At 44.0% G+C, this 20,956-nt stretch overlaps 1 protein-coding gene across 3 annotated transcripts in view; it reads left to right on the plus strand.

The window, feature by feature from the left end:
* LOC127567935 (volume-regulated anion channel subunit LRRC8D-like) overlaps positions 1–20,956 on the plus strand; it is a 73,463-nt gene that overhangs the window by 7,604 nt on the left and 44,903 nt on the right. For all 3 annotated transcript variants that reach the window (XR_007955960.1, XM_052011152.1, XM_052011154.1), the window contains exon 2: positions 12,392–12,520. The gene's annotated coding sequence lies outside the window, so the exon portion shown is untranslated. The remainder of the gene's footprint in view (positions 1–12,391; positions 12,521–20,956) is intronic.

The following is a 20,956-nucleotide window of genomic DNA, read 5'->3' on the forward strand; positions in this document are numbered from 1 at the left end:
TATTACCATTGCATAACTTTTCTCCGTATTTTACAATTCCATCCATGCGTCATTTTAATGGATGCTTGCTTAATCAGCTGCTGAGATGAAGTTCAAACTTGTTTGCTATGCTGTGCAACAAGTGAATTCTTCTCCATTATTTGGTTTCTTGGAAGGGAGTCCCGTGGCAACAACTCTGCAGTTAAACTTCTTGTTCATACTCCAGAATTATTGGTCGCAAAGAAATAGTGAATCCACTTGAAGATTTATTTTCTGTTGGCTGGATTTGTAACCTTTTGTTTCCAACTTTCAAGCATTTACCATTTGAAACAAAATTGTTGTAGGAAGGATTTTTTTATCTTTCTGTAATCTTGGCAGGAGGTGTTTATAACACTATTTTGTTTCATCGCTTTTGCAGCCAGATTCTGTTATGTTGTGCGTTTGATTTCACAGCCCATTTCAGTCCCTTCTCAATGGTCACAGAAATGTGGATTTTGCAGTTGGTCTGCTGATTAGAACAACATAAGGAATAGGAGTGGGATATCACAAGGCCTCTTGCCCGTGTGGTCACTCAAAAACGACAGCTAAGCCTCCACTTCAACCATATCTTCCTGTACGTTCCCCATATTATTTAACTTTCATGGTGCCCAGCAATGGAAGTATCTGAACCTTGAATATACTCTGTTCTGAGAATCCATAGCGTGGTAGTGAATTTACTGTGGGAGCATCCAATGACTTCAGTCAGGGACACATTTTAATTGCACAATGGGAGCCGATGAATTTTAATTAACATGATAAAGTGGAATTAAAAATCTAGTGTTAGTGGTGGTGGCTGTGAAATTATGGATTATTCAAAACCCACCTGGTTCACTAATGTCCTTTGGGGAATGATGTTCTTCTCCCTGGTGCAGTTTGACCTATATGTGACTCCAGACCCACTGTTGGGATTGGCTCATGACTGCCTCCTTGGTTCGGGCAGTCAGGGATGTGCATGTTGCCAACAACATCACTGCTCATAAAGGAATTCAATAAACAAAAAAAAAACCTCAGGGTGGAGATTTGAAACATTTCTTCTCAACTTGAACCTAAATGGCCAACACCTTATCCTGAGAATGAGCTCCCAACCTAAACCCAGGGCACTCTCACTAAGGGGAGCAATCAATATACAGCTAGAGCTGAACCAATCAGCAGCAGAGGAGGTTCACCAAGGTGCTGCCTGGATTAGAGAGTATTAGCTATGAGAAGAGGTTGGACAAACTTAGATTGTTTTCAATGGAGCTTTGGAAACTGAGGGGAGACCTGATAGAAGAGTATAAAATTATGAGAGGCATAGAGAAGATTGGTAGTTGGAGTCTCTTTCCCAGGGAAGAAATGTCAAATACTAGAGGACGTAGGTTTAAGGTGAGAGGGGTGAAGTTGAAGGGCAATTTTTTTTTACACACAGAGAGCGGTAGGTGCCTGGAACGCACTGTCAGGGGTGGCGGTGGAAGCAAACACAATAGTGTTGTTTAAGAGGCATTTAGAGAGACACATGACTATGGGAATGGAGGGATGTGGATCATGTGCAGGCAGATGGGATTAGTTTCATTTGGCATTATTGTCGGCACAGACAATGTGGATTGAAGGGCCTGTTCCTGTGCTGTACTGGTCTACGTTCTATCTAATCTCCATAAGAACATAAGAAATAGGAGCAGGAATAGGCCATCTGGCCCATCGAGCCTGCTCCGCCGTTCAGTTATCTGCCGTTTCCCATAACCCTTAATTCTGCTACTATGCAAAAATCTATTTAATGAGATTTGACGTGTATTAAATATATTTAATTTGTCTATTTAATGTGACTTAAATATATTTAATGATCTAGCCTCTACTGCTTCCATGGGCAGAGAATTCCACAGATTCACTACTCTCTAGGGTAAAGCAGTTTCTCCTCCTCTCTGTCCTAAATCTATTCCCCCGAACCTTTGATAAGATCTTTATTAGTCACATATACATCGAAACACACAGTGAAATACATCTTTTACATAGTGATTTTTGGGGGGCAGCCCGCAAGTGTCGCCACGCTTCTGGCGCCAACATAGCATGCCCATAACTTCCTAACCTGTACGTCTTTGGAATGTGGGAGGAAACCCACACAGACACGGGGAGAACGTACAAACTCTTTATAGACAGTGGCCGGATTTGAACCCGGGTCGCTGGCGCTGTAAAGCATTATGCTAACCACAATGCTACCGTGCCTGCCATAAACTTGAGGCCATATCGCCTAGTTCTAGTCTCTCCTACCAGTGGAAACAACCTTCCTGCCTTTATCTTATCTATCCTTTACATAATTTTATATGTTTCTATAAGATCCCCTCTCATTCTTCTGAATTCCAGCGAGTATAGTCCCAGGCGACTCAATCTCTCCTCATAGGCTAGCCCCCTCATCTCCGGAATCAACCTGGTGAACCTCCTCTGCACCACCTCCAAAGCCAGTATATCTTTCCTCAAGTAAGGAGACCAGAACTGCATGCAGTACTCCAGGTGCGGCCTCACCAGTACTCTGTACAGTTGCAGCACAACCTCCCTGCTCTTAAATTCAATCCCTCCAGCAATGAAGGCCAACATTCCATTTGCCTTCTTGATAACCTGTTGCACCTGCAAACCAACCTTTTGTGATTCATGCACAAGCACTCCCAAGTCCCTCTGCACAACAGCGTGCTGCAGTCTTTCACCATTTAAATAATAATCTGATCTTGTATTTTTCCTTCCAAAGTGGATGATCTCGCATTTACGAACATTGTACTCCATCTGCCAGACCCTTGCCCACTCACTTAACCTATCTATATCTCTCTGCAGACTCTCCATATCCTCTGCACGATTTGCTTTTCCACTCAATTTAGTGTCATCTGCAAACTTAGATAAACTACACTACGTCCCCTCTTCCAAATCGTTAATATATATCATGAACAGTTGCAGGCCCAGCACCGACCCCTGCGTCACCCCGCTCACCACTGCTTGTCAACCAGAGAAACGCCCATTTATCCCAACTCTCTGCCTTCTATTGGTTAACTAATCCTCAATCCATGCTAATACATTCCCCCCAACTCCATACATCCTTATCTTGTGGATAAGTCTTTTAAGTGGCACCTTATTAAATGCCTTTTGGCAATCCAAGTGTACAACATCCGCATGTTCCCTTCTATCCCCTGCGCTCATTATATCCTCAAAGAACTCCAGTAACTTTGTCAAACAGGACCTGCCCTTCCTGAATCCATGCTGTATCTGCCTGATGGTACCACTTCTATCCAGGTCTCACCAGTTCTTTCTTAATGATAACTTCAAGCATTTTCCCGACTACAGATATTAAGCTAACCTGCCTTTTGCCTACATCCTTTTTTAAACAGTAGCGTGACACTCACTGTCTTCCAATCTGCTGGGACCTGCCCAGAGTCCAGACAATTTTGCTAAATTATCACAAACACCTCTGTTGTAACTTCCACCATTTCTTTTAGTATTGGTTTATTATTGTCACTTGTACTGAGGTACAGTGGAAAAACTTGTCTTGCATACAAATTGTACAGGTCAATTCATTACACAGTGCAGTTACATTGGGTTAGTACAGAGTGCATTGATGTAGTACAGGTAAAAACAATAACAGTACAGAGTAAAGTGCCACAGCTACAGAGAAAGTGCAGTGCAATAAGGTGCAAGGTCACAACAAGGTAGATCATGAGGTCATAGTCCATCTCATCGTATAAGGGAACCATTCAATAGTCTTATCACAGTGGGGTAGAAGCTGTCCTTAAGTCTGGTGGTACGTGCCCTCAGGCTCCTGTATTTTCTACCCGATGGAAGAGGAGAAAAGAGAGAATGACCTGGGTGGGTGGGGTCTTTGATTATGCTGGCTGCTTTACCAAGACAGCGAGAGGTAAAGACAGAATCCAAGGAGGGGAGGCTGGTGTCCGTGATGCGCTGGGCTGTGTCCACAACCCTCTGCAGTTTCTTGCAGTCCTAGGCAGATCAGTTGCTGTACCAAGCCGTGATACATTCAGATAGGATGCTTTCTATGGTGCATCGATAAAAGTTGGTGAGCGTCAAAGGGGACAAACCAAATTTCTTTAGCCTCCTGAGGAAGTAGCTGGTGAGCTTTCTTGGTCGTGGCATCTGTGTGATTTGACCAGGACAGGCTGTTGGTGATGTTCACTTCCAGGAGCTTGAAGCTCTCAACTCTCTTGACCTCAGCACCATTGATGTAGACAGGTGCATGTACACCGTCCCCTTTCCTGAAGTCAATGACAGGCTCTTTTGTTGACGTTGAGGGAAAGGTTGTTGTCATGACACCATTCCACTAAGCTCTCTATCTCCTTCCTGTACTCTGACTCATCGCTGTTTGAGATACGGCCTACAACGGTGGTATCATCCGCAAACTTGTAGATGAAGTTAGAGCAGAATCTGGCCACAGTACTCTGGGATGCATCCCATCATGACCAGGGGACTTGTCTACCTTTAGACCTAGTAGTTTGCTCATCACTGTCTCTTTAGTGACAGTGATTATATCAAGGTCCTCTCTTCCCATTGCATCCATAGCATCTCTCTTTGGCATGTTAGACGTGTCCCCCACCATGAAGACCGACACAAAATAGTCGTTAAAGGCATCTGACATTTCCACATTACCCAATATTAATCCCCCCTTCTCACCTTCTAAGGGATCTACGTTCACGTTAGCCACCCTTTTCTGCTTTATATAATTATAAAAATTTTTCTTTGTTTTTGTATTTTGTGCTAGCTTACTTTCATAATCTATCTTCCCTTTCCTTATTGCTTGCTTAGTGGTTCTTTGTTGCTTTTTAAAGTTTTCCCAGTCTTCCACTTTCCCACCACTCTTGTTGACTCCGTATGCATGAGCGTTCAGCTTGATGCCGCCTTTTATTTCCTTTGTTATCCAAGGCTGGCTCTCCCCACCCTTGCTGTCCTTGCTTTTAACTGGAATATACTTTAGTTGAGCACCGTGAAAAATCTCTTTGAAAGTCTTCCACTGTTCATCAACTGTCCCGCCATATAGCCTGTGTTTCCAGTCTACGCTAGCCAACTCCTCCCTCATCCCGTTGTAGTCTCCCTTGTTTAGACATAATACACTGGTTTTAGATCGAATTATTGCACCCTTCATTTGTATGAGTAATTCAGTAGTACTATGATCACTCTTTCCAAGAGGATCCCTGACTACAAGATTGTTAATTTTACCTGTCTCATTGCAGATCTAAGATAGCATTTTTCCCTTGTAGGTTCACTAACATGCTGTTCAAGAAAGCTATCATGGATGCATTCCATGAAGTCCTCCTCAAGACTGCCTCGACCAATTTGATTCGCCCAACCTATGTGGAAGTTAAAGTCCCCCATGACAACTGCCATTCCATTCTTACATGCATCAGATATTTCTTGGTTTATTGCCTGTGCCACTGTAATGTTATTGTTCGGTGGTGTATAGACAACTCCCACCAGTGAATTTTTTTTCCCTTTACTATTCCTAATCTCTACATAGATGGACTCAACATTCTGCTGCTTAGATCTTATATCGTCTCTCACTAGCACCCTGATCCCTTTCGTAATTAAGAGCGCCACCCCGCCTCCCTTACCTTCCTGCCTATTCTTCTGTATTACCTGATACCCTTGGATATTTAATTCCCATTCATCTCCACCCTGCAATCACGTTTCTGTAATGGCCACTAAATCATACCCCTTTGTATTGATTTGTGCCACAAGTTCACTGACCTTGTTTTGAATACTCTGGGCATTCAGATAGAGTGTCCTTACACTCATTGTCCTTTTAGAATCTAGTAACCTTTGTGTCCTTTGTGTCTGACTTTCCTGTACTCCACTCTTACTTTTCTCTTTTCTAACTTTTGCTCTGGTCTCTGCTTTGCTTCCTCTGTCTTTCTGCATGGATTCCCATTCCCCCTGCCATTTTAGTTTAAGCCCTCCCCACCAGCACTAGCAAACAATCCTCCTAACCTGTCACACCATTTAAGAATTCTATTTTTTCATAACAAATGGTGAGAATGTGGGCTATTCTGCCCAACCTCCCTTCCTAGAACTACCCTCCCATTCCAGGAATCAGTAAACGAATATCTGTGACCATTCTCTGGGCAAGCAGATCAAATCTATCCATTACTCCAAATATCCATCCATGATCCTTGCTACCTCTTCAAATATTCCATTAGTGAGAGACAATATTTTGTCAAATTTGTGCTCAGTGTCCTCGATTAACTTGTGCTTCACTAATTGCTGATTTATGTTGTCCTTAAACTATTTTCCAGTGATCTGCCCAACACTAATGTTGTGTAATTATTGCAACACCATGTGATGCAATTTGTTGGGTCCTTTTTACTTCCACAGATGCCTCAACTTTTTCCTTTGATTTATCGATAACAGACTGTATCCCTCAAAGGACAGTAGTGAGAACCATTGTCGTAGTAGGTTTATCCAGGCTACATAGGCACTGTTGCTTTGTGGTGATCATCCTTTCTCTTTGAACTAGTTATACTCCATCAATGGCTTCATGCACATCCTGGGATCCCTAAGATTTGGCTGCTGCTGGTGTGTACTCGGTACTTGGCAATCTGTGCTGTGGCTATCAGCTTGTACAGAGTTTGAGTGGAGGGATGGGTTCAAGGAGCTAACTGGTTGACTCCACACACTCCAGCTTGGATAAATAAACTAAATCCTTGTGTAGGTTCCTGGTGGGTTTGTTTGGGTGCTCTGGTGCTCAATGAGTGCCGCTGGTGATGTGAAAGAAGTGTCAGGCCTGGAGAAAATCTTTTGAAAGGGAATTTACTGATGAAATGAATGCCTTGCTGGTTCTGCGCATGGAAAGACTTTTATTCCAGAATTGTGAATCATTGTTGCATTCAAAGAAACTGCACAAAATAATAAAATAGCAATTGTGAAAATGGGGCAGAAGAGGTGGATATTGGGGTGCTTCATTTCTTCATGACCCTTCAACAGCAGAATGGAAGCAAAATCTTTGAGGGTTAAGCCTGGAGAACCAAAAAATGCACATCTTTGGTTCTTATGTGATTAAAGGTATCTCGTTGATCTCTGAAATTGGAGAGTCAAATGATCTGCTGTTAAGTCGCAAGGGAAACTCTTCTGGTAACCAAATTGCTTCATTGGTATAGTAGTCATTTGCTCCAGTGCATCATGGCTTGGTATGGTTACTGCTCTGCCCATGACCACAAGAAACTGCAGAGAGCTGTGGACGCAGCTCAGCACATTACAGAAACCAGCCTCCCCTCCATGGACTCTGTCTATACTTCTCGTTGCCTCAGTAAAGCAGCCAGCATAATCAAAGACCCCACCCGCCCCCAACATTCTCTCTTCTCCCCTCTCCCATCGGGCAGAAGATACAAAAGCCAAAAGCACACACCGCTAGGCTCAAGGACAGCTTCTATCCTGCTGTCATAAGACTATTGAGCGATTCTTCAGTCTGATAAGATGGACTCTTGACCTCCCAATCTACCTTGTTATGACCTTGCACCTTATTGTCTACCTGCACTGCACTTTCTCTGTAACTGTAACACTTTATTCTGCAGTCTGTTATTGTTTTAACCTGTACTACTTCAATGCACTGTTGTAATGAATTGATCTGTATGGACGGTATGCAAGACAATCTTTTCACTGTACCTCGGTACATGTGACAATAGTAAACCAATTTGCCAATGAAAGCTCCCATAACCATTTGGCTAATGGACTGGTGTTGTGAATAAATAAGAGCACAGTGCGAGAAGTAAAGCTTTCAATGCCCCATTATCTGTGCAGTATTGGAAAAGGGATTGACTGTGAATGAAATGCTGATGAATGCTGGACAAATGGAGCACTGGGTTGCGTAGCTTTTATTCTTTTTACCTGGAAAATTAGGGCATGTGTAAGGGGCTGGCTGTGATGCATTCAGTGGACAAATGAACTCTCTGGTGTGATTATGTGCTGAACAAATCAGGAAAAGTACAAGTTTGTTCTGTACATAGTCTCTGTCAGCTGATTTCAGCTGGTAGCCTGGTGGGATGGTTGGAGTGGGAAGGAGATCACAGCTGACTTCAGTGTTTACACATAGGGAGGGAGAAAGTTAGCCCAGGCCACCACAGCTGGGAAAATAAGGGCAGGATTTTGAAGGCAAAATATTGTTGGGTTCTAATGCTTTGGTCATTAGATTCACATGCTAATCCTTACTCCCCAAGCCAACAGTTGCTGTTTGCATGAGGTCACTAGAGCGCTAAACTTCCTTCAGAGTAGCAGGAACTAGACTAGAACGTGAGCCACTGTCACTGGGGAAGTGGAGAGATAGCACACATCCTTCTGTTCTCTTAGTCCAGTCTAAACTCGACCTTTTTATTTTAAATGGCATTGAAGGCAAACTGAAGTGTGGCATTGTTACTGGGACACACCATGTGCATGAACGTAGTTCATCACAGCCCTATTCACTACCTCAGTATAGCAACACTGTGACCACTTTGCACTACAGTGGACTTTTTTTTGTTCTAGTTGTGTTCTTTCATGTATAATTTATGTTGTTAATTTATGCTTTTTTGAATGTTGTGTACCTGATGCTATGTACTTGTGATGCTGCCGCAAATACTGTAAGTTTTTCATTGCACCTGTGCATACATGTACTTGTGCATATGACAATAAACTTGACTTTGGTGCACTCTGCCTTTAACCATGTAAAAATGGACAGGGCATCATCCTGCGGTCCCAAGTGAGAGCAGACAGCACCATTTGTGACCAGCAAATGTTCCCGGAAAATGACAAACTGATCTTTTTTGTTTGTTATCTGTGAGAATTGCATTTAAGGTGAGAGGGGGCAGGTTCAAAACAGATGTGAGGGGTATGTTTTTTTTTCTTACTGAGAGAGTGGTGGATGCCTGGAATGTGTTGCCTGATAGGGTGGTGGCGGCAAATTCATTGGGGCTTTTAAGAGGGGCTTGCATGGGTACATGAATAAAAGGAAAATAGAGGGATGTGGGTCTCCTGTAGGTAGGAGGGAATAGCTGTGTCGGCACAACATTGTGGGCCAAAGGGCCAGTTCCGTGCTGTACTGTACTGTTCTATGTTCTAAAAGCTGGGTCAAAACTACTACCTGCAAAATATAGTTGTAACTGTAGAATAGCTGGAATAATAAAACAAGAAATGCTGGGAATTTTATAACTGGTCCTCAAAGGCAATGAAGAAATAGTATTCTACACATGTAACCAGTTCTCCTGCACACAACCCCAACCTCTCTATCCCCTCTTCTCAAAGTCATCGGATAAAAGCTTACTCACTAAAGTATCAACGATCTTTGCTCTTCTCAGATATGGCTAACTTGTGTATTTTCATGAATCTTTTGGTTTAACATTATCAGTGTTGGCTTCAAATGAACATTAGTGACCTGAAAAGTAAAGGTTAAGCCACCACCCTAGCGTAATGTGCTGTAATTAGTGTCAGCCATGGCCAATAGCGAGCACTCCATGTTTTAGGGTTGAGGGTTCAAGGCCCACTTCAGAACACTAGGTATTAAGGCTGACTCTCCTGTGCATTATTGAGAGAGGACTGCATTGTTGGAGGTGACATCCTTGAGATGAGGCAGTTTTTATTTCAGATTTCTAACATCTGCATTTTTTTTCCTAATTAAGTCCAAAGTTCTGTCTGTGTTTTGAAAAAGAGCAGGGATGAGCTATCCCCAGTATCATTGGCAAAATTTATCCCCTAATCGAGATCATTATAAAAGCAGATTATTTGTCATTATCATGTCTTTTGAGTGTGGGATCTTGCTCTGCACAAATTGACTTACTGCATTTCCTACACTATAATGATGGCTGCACATCAAAGATGTTTGGGATGTGAAATGTTCCCGAGAAATGCAAGTTATCTTTCTATGTTACTTGTAATGTATTAAATCTAATTGCTTCCACCAGCACTGATAGGCCAAGAAATTCTTTGCAATGTTGGGTAACTCACTCTGTCTTGAGATGTGTGGGTGCCTGGAATGCGCTCCCAGGGGTGGTGGTGGTGGAGGCAGATATGATGGAGGAGTTTAAGAGGCTCTTAGAGGAATATGAAGAGAATGGAGGGATATGGACATTGTGTAGGCAAAAGGGATTAGTTTAGTTAGGCATTTAATTAGTTCAGCACAACCTGGTGGGCTGAAGGGCCTGTTCCTGTGCTATGTTCTATGATGCACACCAGTGTGGAGTGTGTGAGATTCAAAGTAAAATAGAAAATCCTGAAAGCACTCAGCAAGTCAGGGCGCATCTGTGGAAAGAGAAACAAACTTTCAGATGAAGTCTTTAACCTGAAAGATGAACTCTGTTTTTCTCTCTCCACTGATGCTGCCTGACCTGCTGAGTGTTTCCAGCATTTTGTTTTTATTGCCGTGTTCCAGCATCTGCAGTTGCTTTGGATTTTTAATCATTGTACAATGAGAAAGTTGGGCACTTTTCGTAATTTGTGTCACTGTGTGAATTTTTTTCTTCTTCTCTCTTTTACATTGTGCTTTCCTGTCTGTAAAAATGAGTTTTCATTATGTACTAATGATGCATTGGATGCTTGGTTTGTTCGTCATCCTAAAGGGTTCTTCTGTAGTCCATTACCTCATCAAGTGTGTTTATACCACAAGTCACTTTAGAAAGAAAAAAATTCCATTCCCATTAGTACGAGAGGACATGGCTTTAGGGTGAAAGGGGAAAGATTTAGGGGGAACATTAGGCAGAACTTCTTCACTCAGAGAGTGGTGAGAGTGTGGAACGAGCTGTCATCTGACGTGGTAAATGCGGGCTCACTCTTAAGTTTTAAGAATGAATTGGATAGATACATGGATGGGAGAGGTCTGGAGGGTTATGGACTGGGTGCAGGTCGATGGGACTAGCGGAATAAAGTTTTGGCACAGATTAGAAGGGCCGAATGGCCTGTTTTCTGTGCTGTAGTGTTCTATGGTTCTATACCATCTCTCAAATTATTTTATATCCCGTGAAGGACTTGTAGTGGAGATGGTTTTAAAATGTAAGAAACTGAGCAGTCAATATACAGTATGTACAAAGTGCTTCAACTGAAAGGCCTGGATAGAGTGGACGTGGAGAGGATGTTTCCATTCGTAGGGGAGTCTAGGATCTGAGGGTACAGCCTCAGAATAAAGGGATGTCCCTTTAAAACCGAGATGAGGAGGAATTTCCTCAGCCAGAGGGTAGTGAATCTGTAGAATTCCTTGCCACAGAGGGCTGTGGAGGACAAGTCACTGGGTGTATTTAAGGCAGAGACTGATAGGTTTGTGATTGGTAAAGGGTTTAAGAGTTATGGAGAGAAGGTGGGAGAATGGGGTTGGAAATAAAATCAGCCATGATTGAATGGCGGAGCAGACTTAACAGGCTGAATGGCCTAATTCTGCTCCTATATCTTGTGGTCTAACAAGTAATGATATAATGACCAGATGTAGTGAAGTTGCTTGAGGGGATAAGTATTGGCCACATCACATGGACTTCCTGCTGTCTCTTAAAATGGTGGCAAGGGATCTGCCTCATCAACCCGAAAGGGTAGAAAGGGATTTCTGTCTGGAGTCTTCCCTGAAAGATGATGCTGCTAACATTGCACTCCCTCCAGTACTGTACAATGGTGTTGGCTTCGATTGTGCGCTCAAGTTTCTGGAGGGGGCCTTGAAACCATAGCTTCCTGAATCAGACTGCCTGAAAATCTCGGTGGCCTCCCCTGGTTGCATAGGGTGTACAGAGCAGAAGTGGACCCTGCAGTCCAACCTGTTCATGCTGGCACTTATGCTTCACTTGAGCCGCCTCCTGTCTTTCCCCTTCCAAATCTATCATTGCAACAGTCTCTTCCCTTCTGCCTCCTGTACTTGTCCAGCCTCCCTTTAAGTCTTAAATACATCTCCTCACCACTTCAATCACTACCCACCCACATTCACACCACTCCCAGGGAACTCAGAAGAAGCTTCTTTACCTAATTGAATTTCTTGGTGTCTGTCTTTTAATGATGACCTCTAGTTATGCCTACCACTCAAGAGGAAACCTCTGTGCATCCACTCTATCAAAACGCATCGTAATTTTACCGACCCCTAGGCCACTGCTGAGCCACCTTTTCTCCAGAGAAGAAAGACCCATTGAGTGGAGTGGCAGGCGTTTCATCAGGCCAGAGCCTCCTTATTGCAGATCTTGCAATGTTTTGAATTGTGGGTGGCTCTCTGGTGGCTGACAGCTTTGTGTTAGCACTGGAATATTCAGAGCACTTAGCATTTGGCTTGGGAATAATCTTTTGAAAGTTGTAACGTTAATTGCTTTTGTAAAACCTGTAATGGTATTTGTCAGGAAATGCCAGTACATAAACAAGAGATTTTTAAAAAAAAACAGAACAAATTAAAGCAGTTTTTCTGTAACAGAACTTTCTGTTTGTTTAGGTATCCTGCACTCTGGAATTACTTCAAGCTGCACTCTCCAGATGTCCATCCATTTCAAAATGGCACAAATGCATTGACAGCCTCAACTGGTGACAGCGAGTTTGATCCTTTTGCATTGCAGTTAACCAAGTAAGTTAATGGTCTAAAAATCTTGCAGCAGTGCTACAGAGTTATGTTTCACCTTTTTCTATTGTACAGGAGCTATTTGTAAAGTTGTGTCACTGAAGTTCACTTTTGTCAGCCACCTAAATGTAAGGAGCAACAAGTCAACTGCTGGAAGAACTCAGCTGGTCAGGCAGCATCTGTGGAGGCAAAGAGATGGTCAATGTTTTGGGTCACGACCCTGCACCAGGATTGAAAGTGTACAGGGAAGGTGGCCAGTACAGGTCCCGCCCAGCTTACGAACTCCTGACTTGTGTACAGCCCATACCTGTGGTCCAGCGTTTGAGTGACCAACAGGATGGATTTGACGGTTGCCGTGGAGCTGCTGGCATCTTCTGCCGTGCGGGAACTCGGTTCGTGACTCGTGAACTGTTTGGGTTGCAGGAACAGCACCCTGCTATAACCTGGGCAGGTCCTGAATATAGAAGGGAGAGGGAGGGGTGAGACAGAGACTGGTAGGCGATGGGTGGAACCAGATGTAGGGGTAATGGGCAGATGAAGCCAGATGGGGGACAGTGGAGATGGAGGCTGATAGGTGAGAGTAAGTAAGAGAATGTGAGGTTAGCTCCCAGGTCGCATTGGTCCAGGAACCATCCTAATTTCCCTTTCATCATTTTGCAGGCAACTCCAATGATCTGGCACCTGGCCTGCTCAATAGTCTGGAATGAGAGCCAGGGGCACAGAGTGCAACTGGGGTGTGCAGACAGAACCAGGGTCCAGAGTGTAGCTGGGGCAGGGATCTGAATTGAGGGCCACGTGTGTGGCCAGACACTGGAGTGCCAGAGGTCAGAATTGTGGGCAGGGCGTGTGGCCAGAGCTGGGGTCAGGAGTGCTTGGATATTTCCTACTTCCTTTAAACTCTCTGGGTTGAAAACATACAGCACAGGAACAGGCCCTTCGGCCCACAATGTTGTGCCGAACTAATTAAGCACCTAGCTAAACTAATCCCTTCTGCTTGCATGATGTCCATAGCCCTTCATTCTCTGCACATTCATGTGCCTATCTAAGACCTCTTAAACCCCTCTATCATAGAAGTTGCACTCTCTCACCTTAAATGCATTCCCTCTAGTATTAGACATTTCGACCCTGGGAATAAAGCACCGGTTGTCTACTCTATCTATGCTTCTCGTAATCTTATAAACTCCTATCAGGTCTTCCCTCAGCCTCTGCAGCTCCAGAGGAAACAACGCATGTCCAACCTCTAATCCAGGCAGCACCCTGGTAAACCTCATCTGCACCCTCTCCAGAGCCTCCACATCCTTCCTATAATGGGGCGACCAGAATTAAATGCAATAATCCAGAGGCAGCCAAACTGGCTGTATGGCCATACCTTAGGGTTCACAGGAAATAACATCCAATAGTCCAGAAAATCTGCTGGGTGCCGGACTATCAGAGTCTTGCTCTAACTGGTTTGGTTTCCTCTCCTTCATCCTGCACTGTGTATGTACCTGTCACTTCTGCTTGTTGTGACATAAGGAAGCTCTGTTTTGTGCTGCAACATACACTTGAACCAGAGAAACATTTGTGCATTTTCTCACTTTACATTTGTATTTATTATGCTTAACACCTAAATGTCAAGGTAACAGAAGTATCACAATTGATTGACTTCATCTAAATAGTTGATTAGTTACTCTGAATCCATTTGGTTTTCTTCCTTACAACTCTTGTTTACCCATATTGTAATCTGCAGCTGTTCAATTTTAGTCTTTAATTTGGTGTATATTGTGAACAGCAGCAATATTGTGACTTTGACTTCAGGGAAAGCTGATGCTTGGGGTGTGAAAGTTGTGTTTGGCATTCACTCGAGGTCATTGGATTAATTATATGTTTAATTTATGAAAACTTGAATTGTTTTTGGGAGAGAATGTTTTGAACCCTCAAGGCAGTAGGGAAAAACACTGGTGGTTACGGATATAATAATCAGAGATGATTGAGACCCGAGTCTGAAGTATTTTGGCATTAAATTAAAGTAGCTTTTATATACGTTCTACAGGATGTGGACATTGCCGACAAGGCTAGCATTTATTGTCCAAACCTTAATTGCCTCCAGAACCAAGTGCCTGAACATAGAATACTGCACAGGAACAAGCCTTTCAGCCCATTGTTTCTAGGCTAGGTTATTTCTTAGGGTGGTTAAATAACAACCATTTATGTGGGTTTGGAGCTACACAGAAGTCAGACTCAATGGGTATTGGTATTGGTCCGGGTTTCCTTCCCCAAAGGACGTTAGTGAACCAGGGTTTTTTAAATAATATTTCAATAGTCTCATGGTCACCTGTATTAATCATAGATTTTCCAGATTTAAATTTCCTTGCCACTGAGGTGGAATTTGAAAGAAGGTCGTAAGTCCAGCTTTCCAGATCTGTAGTCCAGTAACTAAAGCACTGCACTTCTGCACTATGTCTGTTTTAATGTGTTTTGTATTCTCTCTATTACGTGGGACTAAAATGATAAATCGTGGGTTTGAGCACCCTCAGCTAATTCATTATTCACTTTCGTGTGTCTCCACTTTAAACCAGTGCCCTTCATGCCTTTTCATCTATGTTACTTATCAGTTTACCACTTAAGGTTTATTTTAAATATAATTGTACCTTTTGTTGCATTTCTTCCCTTCTCCATGAACATTTATTCCTTGGATGTGTAACAGGCAAGCAACCTAACATGCAACAATACTATCATAGTCAGCCCTCTGGGTACGTGAAGAACACCCAAGCTTCTAATATACCTCTCCCCTGCCATTCAGTGGAATATGGGAGCAAAAGCAGGCCATCCGATCCCTCGTGCCTACCTTGCATGTTCTAAGAACAGACTAAAAGACTGCACTTGGAATATTGTGCCCTGTTTTGGGTGACAAAGAATGTGGTATTGGTATTGGTTTATTATTGTCACTTCTACCGAGGTACAGTGAAAAACTTGTCTTACAAACTGATCGTACAGGTCAATTCATTACACAGTGCAGTGCAGTTACTTTGAGTAGTACAAAGTGGATTGATGTAGTACAGGTAAAACAATAACAGTACAGAGTAAAGTGTCACAGCTACAGAGAAAGTGCAGTGTAATAAGGTGCAAGGTCACAACAAGGTAGATCGTGAGGTCATAGTCCATCTCATTGTTTAAGGGAACTGTTCAATAGTCATATCACAGTGGGGTAGAAGCTGTCCTTGTCTGGTGGTACATGCCCTCAGGCTCCTGTATCTTCTACCCGACGGAAGAGGAGAGAAGAGAGAATGTCCCGGGTGGGTGGGGTCTTTGATTATGCTGGCTGCTACACCAAGACAACGTGAAGTAAAGACAGAGTCCAAGGAGGGGAGGCTGGTGTCCATGATGCGCTGGGCTGTGTCCACAACTCTCTGCAGCTTCTTGCGGTCCTGGGCAGAGCAGTTGTTGTACCAAGCCATGATACATCCAGTTAGGATGCTTTCTATGGTGCATCGGTAAAAGTTGGTGAGAGTCAAAGGGGACAAACCAAATTTCTTTCACCTTCTGAGGAAGTAGAGGCGCTGGTGAGCTTTCTTGGCCGTGGCATCTACGTGATTTGACCAGGACAGGCTGTTGGTGATGTTCACTCCCAGGAACTTGAAGCTCTCAACCCTCTCGACCTCAGCACCATTGATGTAGACAGGTCCATGCACACCACCCTCTTTCCTGAAGTCAATTACCAGCTCTTGTTTTGTTGACATTGAGGGAAAGGTTGTCATGATACCATTCCACTAAGCTCTCTATCTCCTTCCTGCACTCCGACTCATCGCTATTTGAGATGTGGCCTACAACAGTGGTATCATCTGCAAATTGTAGATGGAGTTAGAGCAGAATCTGGCCACACAGTCATGAGTGTATAGGGAGTAGAGTAGAGGGCTGAGGAGGCAGCCTTGTGGGGCACCAGTGTTGAGAATAATCGTGCCGGAGGTATTGCTGCCTATTCTCACTGATTGCGGTCTGTTTGTTAGAAAGTCAAGGATCCAGTTACAGAGGGAGATGTTGAGTCCTAGGTCTCTGAGTTTGGTGAAAAGCTTGCTTGGGATTATAGTATTGAAGGCAGAGCTGTAGTCAATAAACAATAGTCTGATGTAGAATGTCCCGATGGATCTCCAGAAAAGGATCATTAAATTGAGAACAAGAAAGAGACTTTTATGATAAGGACTCAGTAGCAAGAAAGAACCATTATTGTAGGAGGAGTATTAGTAAGTTTGCAGATGACACGAAAGTTGGTGATGTTGTGGATAGCAAGGAAGATTATCCAAGGCTACAGCAGGATGTAGATCGAATGGAAAGTTGGGTGGATTACTGGCAGATGGAATTCAGTCCCAACAAGTGTGAGTTGTTGCATTTTGGGAAATCATTATGGGTAGACCACATACATTAAATGGTAGGACGCTAAGGAATGTTGATGAACAGAGGGACCTTGGCGTTCGAGTCTATAGTTTCCTAAAGGTTGCAACACAAATGGATAGGGTGCTGAAGGAGGCATATGGCTTGCTTGCCTTCACAGATTTGGGGTGTAGAATATTAGAGTTGGGACGTTATGTTTCAACTTTAAAAAAACACTGGTTAGGCCACACTTGGGGTATTGTGTGCAGTTCTGGTCACCACACTATTGGAAGGATGTGGTTGCACTGGAGAGAGTGCAGAGGAGATTCACTAGAATGTTGCCTGGCTTAGAGGACTTTTTAGTTATGGGGAGAGATTGGATAGGCTGGGCTTGTTTTCCCTGGAGCAGAGGAGGCTGAGGGGGTGACCTGATAGAAGTACAAAGGATTATGAGAAGCTTAGAAAGGGTAGATGGTCAAAAATATTCCCCCTAATATACAGGCAGAAGGTAGTTGGGTGACCACTAGGAAAAGAAAAGGGAATAGGCAGATCGTGCAGGATTCCCCTTGAAAACAAGTATATAGTTTTGGATACTGTTGGGTGGGATGATTGTTCAGGAAAAGGCAGCAGTAGCCAGGTCTGTGGCACTAGGATTGGTTCTGAAGCTCATCGGGGAAGGGTGAAGGCAGACAGGACTATAATGATAAGGGATTCTATAGTTAGAGGGGGGGGGGGGGGTGGACAGGAGATTCTGTGGCCACAAAAGGGACTCTGGAATAGTGTGTTGCCTACCTGGTGCAATGGTCCAGGGTGTCACCGAGCAGCTACAGAACATTCTGGAGGGGGAGGGTGAGCAGCCAGAAGTCACTGTGCACGCTGGCACAAATGACATAGGTAGAGAAAGGGATGAGGTCCTGTGGAGTGAATATAGGGAGCTAGGGAAGAAGTTGAAAGCCAGGACCTTGGGGGTAGTAATCTCTGGATTACTTCCAGTGCCACGTGCTAGTGAGGGTAGAAATAGGAGGAGATGGCAAATGATTGAGTGGCTGAAAAATTGGTGTAGGTGGCAGGGATTTGGGTTTTTGGACCATTGGGATCTCTTCTGGGATAGAGGTGACCTGTACAAGAGGGACGGGTTACACCTGAACTGGAGGGGGACCGATATCCTGGCAGGCAGATTTGCTAGTGCAACTAGGGTGGAGTTAAACTAGATTGGTGGGGGGAGGTGGGGTGGGATCCCAAGCATCAGGGAAGCAAATGAGAGGCTGGAAAGTGATGCAGAAGTCAGTCGCAGCAAGTTGAAAGGGCATGACAGGCAGGAGAATGGCCAGGAGCGAGGAAAGCCTATTGGATTAAATTGCATTTATTTCAATGCAAGAGGTCTGACTGGTAAGGTGGATGAACTTGGGGCTTGGATAGCTACGTGGGACGGGGATATTATAGCCGTTATGGAAACATGGCTAAGGGAGGGACAGGACTGGCAACTAAATGTTCCAGGGTACAAGTGCTTTAGGTGCGATAGAGGCAGAGGAAAGAGAAGAGGGGGAGTTGCATTTTTGATTAAGAGGAATGTCACAGCAGTAGTCGGAGATAGTGAAGCTTTCTGGGTGGAGCTGAGAAGTAAGAAGAGGATGATCACATTGTTGGGATTATACTATAGGCCCTCAAATAGTCGATAGGAATTAGAAGAACAAATATTCAGGGAGATTGTGCAGAGTTGTAAGAATAATAAATGTGTCATAGTAGGGGATTTTAACTTTCCTAACATAGACTGGGACTGCCATAGAGTTAAGGCTTAGATGGGGTGGGAATTTGTTAAGTGCATTCAGGAAAGTTTCCTTGGGCAATATATAGAAGGTCCTACTAGGGAGAGGGCAAAGTTTGACCTGCTCTTAGGTAATAGGGCAGGGCAAGTGACTAAGGTGACAGTGGGGGAGCACTTTGGGACCAGTGACCATTTTTCTATTAGTTTTAAAATCCTTATGGAAAGGGACAGAGAACTGGTCCACAGGTTCAAGTTCTAAACTGAAGTCAAGGTGAATTTTGACAGTATGAGACAAGAGCTTGCAAAGGTTGGTTGGAGTAGGTTGTTTGCGGGCAAAGAAACCACAGGCAAATGGGAGGCTTTTAAAGGTGAGATACTGAGAACTCAAGGTCTGCATGTTAGTGTTAGAGTGAAAGGCAAGGCTAGTAGGAGTAGGGAACCCTGGATGACGAGGAATATTGAGGCCCTGGCCAGGAAATAGGAGGAGGTATGGTCAGATACAGGCAGCTGGGATCAAGTGAATCCTGGAGGAGTATAAGGGGATGTCAGAATTGTACTCAAAGGAAATCAGGAAGGCAAAAAGTGGCATTAAATAACTTTAACAGAGAAGATTAAGGAGAATCCAAAGAGATTTTATAAGTATATTATGGGAAAAGGAGTAACTAGAGAGAATAGGGCCCCTCAAGACCAAAGGGACATCTTTGGTGTGGAGCTGCAGGAGATGGCCCGGTAGTGTAGGCGGATAGCATAACGCTTTTACAGCGCCAGCGACCTGGGTTCAATCCCGGCCACTGTCTGTAAGGAGTTTGTACGTTCTCCCCTTGTCTGCGTGGGTTTCCTCTGGGTGCTCCGTTTTCCTCCCACATTCCAAAGATGTACGGGTTAGGAAGTTGTGGGCACGCTATGTTGGCGCCAGAAGCGTGGCGACAGTTGCGGGCTCCCCCCAGAACACTCTACGCAAAAGATGCATTTCACTGTGTGTTTGTGTACATGTGACTAATAAAGCTATCTTAATGAATATTTCTCCTCTGTTTTTGGAGAAAGACATGAAGACTTTGGAACTAGGAAAAGTAAATGGGGAGGTCTTGGGGATAGTCTGCATTATAGTAGAGGAGGTGCTGGATGCCTTAAGAGGTACGAAAGTAGACAAATCTCCAGGGCCTGACCAGGTTTATCCAAGAACACCGTGGAGCTAGAGAAGAAACTGCGGAGTCCTGGCTGAGATATTTGCATCATTGTTGGCCACGGGTGAGGCTACCATAGACTGGAGGGTTGTGAATGTTGTGCCTTTATATAAGAAGGGTGGCAAAGAAAAACCTGGGATCTCTCGGCCAGTAAGTCTAACATCTGTGTTAGGTAAGTTACTGGAAAGAATTCTGTGGGATAAGATATGCGTACATCTGGAAATACAGGGGTTGATTAGGGGTAGTCAGCATGGCTTTGTGCATGGAGATCATGTCTTGCAAACTTTTTTTGATGAGGTGATCAAGAAAGTTGATGAGGGCAGGGGGGTAGAAGTGGTTTATATGGACTTCAGTAAGGCCTTTGATAAGGTTCCACATGGTAGGCTGCTGCGGATGGTTAGATCGCATGGAATCCAGGGAGAGCTGGCTAATTGGATACACAATTTGCTTGATGGTAGAAAGCAGAAGGTAATGGTGGAAGGTTGTTTCTCGGACTGGAGGCCTGTCACCAGTGGTGTGCCTCGGGTTAGAGCTGAGCCCATTGTTCTTTGTCATCTAGGAAAGTACAAGGCATGTAAGTAGGAAAGTAAGTTTGCGGATGGCACTAAAATAAGTGGTATAATGGGCAATGGTTATCAAAAATTAATGGGAATCTTGATCTGCTGAATAAGTGGGCCTAGGAATGGCAAATGGAGTTTAATTCTGGTAAGTGTGAGGTGCTGCATTTTGGAAAGTCAAATCCAGGTAGGACTTTCACAGTGAACGGCAGGGTCCTGGGGAGTGTTGCAGAATAGAGGGACCGTGGAATACAAGTACATGGTTCCCTGAAAGTGGAGTCACAGGTAGACAGGGTGGTAAAGAAGGCTGTTGGCACGCCGGCCGTCATAAGTCAGGGCATTTGAGTATAAAAGTTGGGAGGTCCTGGTGCAGCTGTACAGGACACTGGTGAAGCCACACTTGGAGCATTGTGTTCAATTTTAGTCGCCCTGCTATAGGGAAGATGTTACTAAACTGGAGGGAGTGCAGAAAAGATTTACAGGATGTTGCCAGGACTCAAGGGACTGAGTTATAGGAAGAGGTTGGACAGGTCTTGGAGCGTAGGAGACTGCAAGATGATCTTACAGAGCTTTATAAAATCATGAGGAT

The sequence above is a fragment of the Pristis pectinata genome, chromosome 3 (genome assembly GCF_009764475.1).
Source record: "Pristis pectinata isolate sPriPec2 chromosome 3, sPriPec2.1.pri, whole genome shotgun sequence".
In the NCBI taxonomy this organism is placed as follows: domain Eukaryota; kingdom Metazoa; phylum Chordata; class Chondrichthyes; order Rhinopristiformes; family Pristidae; genus Pristis; species Pristis pectinata.